This window comes from Loxodonta africana, chromosome 14, assembly GCF_030014295.1.
Source record: "Loxodonta africana isolate mLoxAfr1 chromosome 14, mLoxAfr1.hap2, whole genome shotgun sequence".
Taxonomy (NCBI): domain Eukaryota; kingdom Metazoa; phylum Chordata; class Mammalia; order Proboscidea; family Elephantidae; genus Loxodonta; species Loxodonta africana.
This window is the reverse complement of record NC_087355.1, coordinates 51,960,228-51,968,277: the sequence shown is the minus strand read 5'-3', so window position 1 is coordinate 51,968,277 and position 8,050 is coordinate 51,960,228. Positions and strand designations below refer to the sequence as shown.

The 8,050-nt window shown below is 44.6% G+C and overlaps 1 long non-coding RNA gene across 1 annotated transcript; it reads left to right on the top strand.

The window, feature by feature from the left end:
- The first annotated feature begins 2,446 nt into the window (after positions 1–2,446).
- LOC135227631 (uncharacterized) lies at positions 2,447–7,578 on the top strand. Its single transcript, XR_010317812.1, has 3 exons — positions 2,447–2,625; positions 2,986–3,171; positions 6,983–7,578. It is a non-coding gene; the product is annotated as an uncharacterized LOC135227631 (long non-coding RNA).
- The last annotated feature ends 472 nt before the right edge of the window (positions 7,579–8,050 follow it).

Here is an 8,050-nt window from a genome sequence, read left to right as displayed (position 1 = left end):
TTCGTAAAGCATTTTTGTGCACATATGTTGATCCTAATACCCAAACCCATTGCCGTCAAGTCAATTCCAACTCATAGCAACCCTATTAGACAGAGTAGAACTGCCCCATAGAGTTTCCAAGGAGCGCCTGGTGGATTTGAATTGCTGACCTTTTGGTTTGCAGCCGTAGCTCTTAACCACTATACCACCAGGGTTTTTGTAACGCATTTTTGTGCATACATGTTGATCCTAATACAGAGCCTTGCAATTAGGAGACAGGTTGCTATGGAGAAGTTAACATTCTTTTACAATAATGGTGGAAGTGTAATTGATAAATTTTTATGGACGGCAACATGGTAACAAGGATCAAAGGCATAATCTTTGATCCTGCAGGACAGGAACATAAAAATGTATATGAAGAAAAGGTTCATTATAAACTTAATAATATTGAAATTTTAGAAACAACCTAAATGCCCAACAATATGGGATTGGTTTATACATTCTAGCCCATTCATACATAGCTCTATAAAGTCTTCTGTTATGGATTCAAGTGTATTCCCCCCTGCCCCCCAAAAATATATATATAGAAGTCCTAACCCCTGTGAATGTGACTTTGTTTGGAAATAGAGACTTTGAAGAGTTATCAGTTAGGTTAACATGAAGTCATGCTGAAATAGAGTAGGTTCTGATCTTTCATGACCGGTGTCCTTATAAAAGAGCAAGATACACAGAGATAGGGAGGCAGAGGAAGGATACCATGTGACATTGCAGCTGCAAACAAAGAATACCTAAAGCTACCAGAAGAGAGAGAGGCATAAAACAGATTCTCTCTCAAAGCCTCAGAAGGAATCAACACAGCCAACACCCTGATCTCAGACTCCCGACGTCCAGAACTGTGAGACAATAAACTTCTGTAGTTATAAACCACTCAGGTTGAAGTATTTTGTTACAGCAGCCCTAGGAAACCAATACACCTTCCCTGACCCAACTTGCAGGACAAATCACTCCTCGGTGCTGCCAGAGTGCAGCCTTTATGTATCTTTTACCCTAATGCCTAGAACAGTGCTCAGTCCAAACCAGGAGCTTAGCAAATGAATGACTGGATCAATCAATCAACAAACAATTCTTTGTGAGGGGCCAGAAGGAAGCCATGTGGTCTAGAGGAAAGAGACTTAGAATCCTCAGTAGAGGACCCACCTCTACTGCTTACTAGCTATATTACCTCGGCAAGTCACTCAACAATCTGAGCCTCAGGTTCCTCACTTATAAATTATAGTCATAGTAGCTGCCTGTTCCAGTAACTGCAGAGGATTAAAGCAGCCACATATATTAAAAATTTAAAATAAAAATACTTGAAAGTATATTTTTCTAATTATCAAAGTAGAAAACTAAGCAGCATCTTTTGATGTTCCTTATGTGATTTGAGGAAACTCTGGTGGCACAGTGGTTAAGAGCTATGGCTGCTAACCAAAAGATTGGCAGGTCAAAGCCACCAAGTGCTCCTTGGAAACCCTATGGGGCAGTTCTACTCTATCCTACGGGGTCGCTATGAGGTCGCTATGAGTCGGAATCAACTCAAAGGCAACAGGTTTGGTTTTGAAGGACAAGAGGCCTGTCATTCTACTTCCAAAAATAAGCCAATGGAAACCCTATGGATCACAACAGTCCACCCTCAATGGATCATTGTGATGGTACAGGACTGGGCAGTATTTCATTCCGTTACGCATGGGGTCACCACGAATCTGGAGCTGACTCAACAGCAGCTAACAACAACAAGTAACTTGAAGATTTTGGCCTACTTTTATTCTCCAGGTTCCTCCCTTACCCACTTCCAAGTCTGTATTAATATCAACCCTGGTGGCGTAGTGGTTATGTGCTACAGCTGATAACCAAAAGGTCGGCAGTTCAAATCCGCCAGGTGCTCCTTAGAAACTCTATGGGGCGGTTCTACCCTGTCCTATAGGGTTGCTATGAGTCAGAATTGACTCGAGGGCAGTGGGTTTGGTTTTTTTGGTTTGGTGGGGGTTTATATACAAAGTAGCATTCTTTCATTCATTTACTGAATAAATATTTACCCTATACATCAGGCACTGGAAACCCTGGTTGTGTAGTGGTTAAGAGCTATGGCTGTTAACGAAAAGGTCAGCAATTTGAATCCACCAGGCGCTCCTTGGAAACTCTATGGGGCAGTTCTACTTGGTCCTATAGGGTCGCTATGAATTGGAATTGACTCTACGGCAGTGGTTTGGTTTTTTTTTTTTTTTTTTTTTGCCTTAATCAGGCACTATTGAGTCCTGAGGCCTCACAATGGTAGAAACCGAAATCTGTAAAGAAATAACAGTAAGGCAATTTGGAAAGTGCTGTCAAAGTGGTGGAATTCAGAGGCATGCCATGGAAACAGAGGAAGATGCTCCAGCGCTACGGCAGATGGAGGAGGCACAGCCTTGCCTCAGTAAAAAAAAAAAAAAAAAGTCACTGGTATATGAAGCTGCAAGGTTGCTGAGGAGGACAGGGAATCTTTCTTGAAGTGGGAATGGCCTTGCAGGGCTGATGGACTTCTAGTTAGTTCGGGGCAACTATACCATGCAATAGCAGAGAAGAAGTCCCTTTGATGAACTGGCCAGACTTCTGCTTTCTTTTCATGAGGTAAGAGGGACAGGACTGACACCTTGCACTGGGAAACACTCTGGCTCTGGGATTACCTGGGGAGGGAAAGTATGAACTTCCTGCTAATGGAGGCATGAGGGGGCTCGGGGTGGGGGGCCTCGGGACAGCTGTGGGGGCAGTCATTGTACCCAATCTGGGAAAGCAAGAGACCCTAGTTGCACTACGAAACTGTTCTTGTTTCATGGGAGTGAGCTAGCATTCTCACTTCCCAAAACTATTTCTGAGTAAAATTGCAAGCAGGGGATGAAAGCAGAGTTAGCTATCGGGTGTGTCTAAGGGAATCCCACTCCAGTTCTATTACTTCTGGCTCAGATGCCTGTTGTCTTCTTGTGTCTTCAGGATCCAGGGTCTCATACTCCTGAAGCCTTGAGTCATCTGTCTACATTCTAGCTTCTGCCACCCAGCCAGCTAAGGTATGAAAGCAGCCAAGCTTCAAGCAGATGACACTTGGCTCCAGCTGCCCCATCCTGATTATCCCCAGTGCACATCGTCCTCTCTGGTTTCCTTGCTGTCTGGAACCCACATGTAAGTCTTTATTGGAGCTGCTAACACCCTCCCCCCCGTCATTCTACCAGCTTCCAGTTCAGAATGATGACAACTCTCAAACTGCCCCACTGGGGCTGGGGCCCATGGATAAAGGGAGGGAGGGTGAATTTTGAGCTGAATTCCCTTTCTGTCCACTTTGTCCTAGAATCTTTCCCTGTAATTCAGATCTACCTTCCCTTCCACCCCAATCCCACAGCCTATCTCTATGTACTTGACGAACTGGATAAGCAGAGATACATTTCTTTCTCTTGGGATTCTCCTGTCATCTCCTGTTGGGTGCTCGGAGGACACAGCCCATGCAGAAAGGAAAACAGCAGAGCAGCCTTTGGTGGACACATGGGAAGTACTGCCCCATGATGCTAACGACGGCAGTTCAGCTCTGTAAAGGATGGTCTGTAACGACTGTCAGCAAAAGTGTTTATGATTCCTATCATATCTTTCAGAGCCCTGGCTCTGAAAGCTTGGCTGCTAACCAAAAGGTCAGCAGTTCAAATCCACCAGCCACTCCTTGGAAACCCCGTGGGGCAATTCTACTCTGTCCTATAGGGTTCCTATGACTTGGAACAAGCATTTAAAATGCATATATTGAAATTAAGAAGCCCTGGTGACACAGTGGCTAAGCACCCGGCTGCTAACTGAAAGGTCAGCCATTCAAACCCACCAGCTGTTCTGCAGGAGAAAAGATCCAACGATCTGCTCCCATGAGGATTACAACCTAGAAAACCCTACAGGGCAGTTCTACTCTGTCATATAGGGTTACTGTGAGTCAGAATTGACTCGATGGCACACAATAGCAACACATTGAAATAAAAAATAATAAAAAGATCAAGAAAGTGTACAATCTTCATAATTTCAGCTTTGTATTTTAAGCCTTAGTTACTGAATGAGAATTGAAACAGGGGTGGGACAAAGATCTTGGTTTCATTTCCCTTCTCTCCCCTGTCTGCACAGGCTTCTGCTTTTCCAAACCACCTACCATTTGTTTCTGAATCTCTCTTCTACGTAGTTTCTCCCTTGTCTCTTTGGTAGTAGGTAGATCCCAGTTCACAGTCAAGATGGGGAGATGGCCAAGTTGTAAAACCAAATGCACGCTGCTGATGCCACATTCAGTGGGGTGTATCTGCCGTCACCAGTCACAGAGCAGTCAAGTGTCCTTGCAGACAACCGAGTGAGCCCATTCGGATGCGTGTGTCTGAAGATTTCCTCTGCCTTGTGCCAAAATAGGAGACCTGGTGGCACAGTGGTTAAGTGCTCGGCTGCTAACCTAAAGGTCAGCAGTTTGAACCCACCAGTGTCTGGGTGGGAGAAAAATGTGGCAGTCTGCTTCCATGAAGATTTACAACCTGGAAACCCTATGGGGCAATTCTACTCTGTCCTATAGAGTCGCTGTGAGTCGGAATTGACTTCACAGCAATGGGTTTTGTTTTGTTTTTTTGGTTTGTGCCAAAATACTGTCAAGTAGGAGGTAAATGGAGCTGTAGTTATAGCTAATCATTTGTTACTCTAAGGATTTTTTTTTGGCATCTTCCATCTTGGGGGTGGGGGGATAAAGGGAGATGACAGCAGGGTTAGATTTGTGCTTTAGTGAGGTCACCTTGGCAGCTCTGTGGGAAACATCTGAAGTGCATACGGCTGCAGGCAGTTAGAGGCAGCTGCAGTAACTAGGGAGAGAGATGGGGTGGTTGATCGTTATCACAGTGGCTCCCAATGAACTACAGCATCCCGTGCCCACGTCCCTTTGCAGCGTGACATCCCTACTCCTCCTAACAAGAAGCTGGGTTGTTCCTTCACACCCTTGAATCTGCCCTCGCCTTGTGATGTGATTGTACCAATAAAATGAAGCAGAAGTGACACTGTGTGACTTTTGAAGCTCGTCCATAAGACCCCACGGAGTGCCCACTATTGTTGCTATGTGCCGTCGAGTTTATTCCAACTCATGGCCACTCTATAGACAGAGTAGAACTGCCCCATAGGGTTTCCTAGGCTTTAAATGCCCTATAGAGTTTCCTAGTCTGTAATCTTTAGGGGAACAGATTGCTAGGTCTTTTCTTCTGAGCTGCTAGGTGGGTTCAAACCACCAACCTTTGAGTTAGCAGGCAAGAGCTTAACCATTGCTCCATTAGGGCTCCTTTAACTAGCATGGTGCAAATAAGTGGTCAGCTTACTGGATGATGAGAGGAAAAGTGGAGGAGAACTGAAGGAACCCAGGTGACAATCATTCCAGTAGGTATCTGACTTCGATCACACAAGGGAGCCCAGACAAGACAAGCAGAAGAACTACCCACCAGAAATAATCAACTGCTGTTGTTTTAAGCCACTAAATTTTGGGGTGGTTTTTTATACAGTGACAGACAACTGATAAAGATGGTGCTTGCTCTGAACTAGACCAATGTTAGTAGTTTCCATTCATTCAACAAATATTTTTGAACACCTATTATATAGAAAGGGTCCCTGGGCAGTTGCTAGCCTAAAGGATGGTGGTTTGAACCTACCCAGCAGCTCTATGGAAGAAAGGCCTAGCAAAATGTTTCCAAAAAGATTAAAGCCAAGAAAAGCCTATGGAGCAGTTCTCTGTAACACATGGAATCTCCATGAGTCAAATAAATTGATTCAAAGGCAATGGGTTTGGGTTTTTTTGTTGTTGTTATGTGACAGGCTCTATTCTAAGAACTGGGGATACTGTAGTAAACAAAACAGATAAATATCCCTGCCTTCATGGAGCTTATACGCTAGTGGGGGAGGAGGCTGGACAGAAGGGTTACATTCGAGAAATATTTAAGAGGTAGAATTGGAATGGTCTTGTGATGGATTATATATGGACGTTGAGGTGGGATAGTAAAGAAAGGATCCTACGGCTTCCAGCTTGGGCAGCTGGGGCAATGGTGGAGCCACCCAGAGATAGGCAGACTGAGCTGGGAGTTGTTCAGTTTTGGGCACATGGGTCACTTGTGGGACAACGAGCTGGCAGTTGAATGTAGGAGTCTGAAGCTCAGGGGGGATGCCCAAGATAAATATTTTGGAGTCATCCTGTCCTGTACAACTGAGCGTGTATTTGCTGAACCACTACCCTATGCTGAGCATTCTGAGACACTAGGAAATACAGTGCCAACAGGACGGCTATGGCCCATCCTTCCATGAAGTTTATGGTTTCATCAAGGAGACCAAAAAATCTACTGTGGCAAGTTGTTTAACACAGAAAATGCAGGGCTCTGTCTAAAACTGGCATGGGGCAGGGAATTTGGATATAGGCTGTAGTTGAAACCATGATGCTAAATAAAGTTATCTTTAGAGTGTATAAAGGGATAAAAGTGGATGGACCTGGGAAACGTTGACATTCAATGGGGTGCAGAGCAGCAAGGGGACAAGGATACTAGAAGGCAGAGGAGAGATTGGGAAAGGAAGAAGAAGGGAAAGTCAGGAAGAGGGAGACAGAACAAGCTACCCTTTGTTGTTGATCCAGAGTCACAGGGGCAAGAGGCTGCTGAGGAAGTAACTGGCTAACCACGTTCAAGCTGTTTTGGATTGAAACAGTCTAAGCAATCCAAGAATTGTCCGGCTTGGCCTGAGACGTGTTGTGGACTTCCAGGATGTCTACACAGGGTGCTGAAGGCTGCTCTGGGAAAAGCCTGCCTCCAAGAGCACCCAGGAGGGAAATTCATGCAGCCAGTCCCCAAGGAGCTCAGCTTCCTACTGCTAGTATGATGTCTGGTGCTTTGTTTGCTAAAGCTCGTTACCAGATTTCCTTTAAGCTGGACAATTTATATTAATTCTGTTTTTGTACTTTGTTAAGGTCCCTGGATGTTGTAAATGGTTTGCACTTGACTACTAACCGAAAGGTCGGTGGTTCAAACCCACCCAGAAGCATTGTGGAAGAAAGGCCTGGTGATCTGCTTTTGTAAAGATTGCAATCAAGAAAACACTATGGAGCAGTTCTACTGCATAACACGTGAGGTTGCCGTAAATCGGAACCGACACTCCAGAAACTAGTTTGATTTTTAAATGCTTTGTTAAAGAATATCCTGGAGTCACTGCACTTGGGGCGCGGTGTTTCATGCAGCTTCCCCCAGCCAGCGCCTGTCATTCCGTATAGGTAGGTGCTTATGTAGGTTAAGGAAACCAGGACACAGAAAGCTGTATAGGTGACTATATGGCCAGCTCTCACTATCTGCCGCAGTGAGGAAACAGTGGCCCAAATCATTCCAAATGTGAATATCCTGAAATCGTTTGTTTGGATCTTTGAAATGTATCAGAACAGAATTTTTAGCCACTGGAGTTACACTGAATCAGGAATTATAATGAACGCAGAAGAGCACTGAGTATGTTTTGCCATCGTGTTATCTTTGTGGTTGCTGAATAAACAATACTTAAGAAAGAATAAACTGCTTAAGAGAACAAATTGCTTTCAAACTCTTGCTTGGTTTAGAAGTACTATTTGCATACATACAACAGAGGTGCTAATTAGAAGTGGTTTTTATCTATTTATTGAGGTGTGCCCCCAAGGAACTCTCCTGTTTCCGATGCTGTTTGTACTTAAACACGATCAAGGTGTGTTTCCTTTGGCTAGCCTGTAGTCTAGATGCCTCTTTAATGTAGGTTGACCAGCTATCTCCCCAGTTAGTTTAATAAATGAGATTTTAATACTAGCTGTATTGGCTAGTTTCTGCTGGCCTCTCCATTCTGCTCTGATCCTCAGGAGGCTGATCTGAGCAGACTATAAAAATAGGCTCCCTTTTAGGTGGTTCAGCCAGAAATTGAGGGAGGGAGGCAGGAGGAGAGCGAAGTAAGAGGATTTATTCCCCTCAGTTATTGTGCTCCCTCCCTGCAAATGGCTGTGGGTTGGCTGCATTCTTCTACTGAG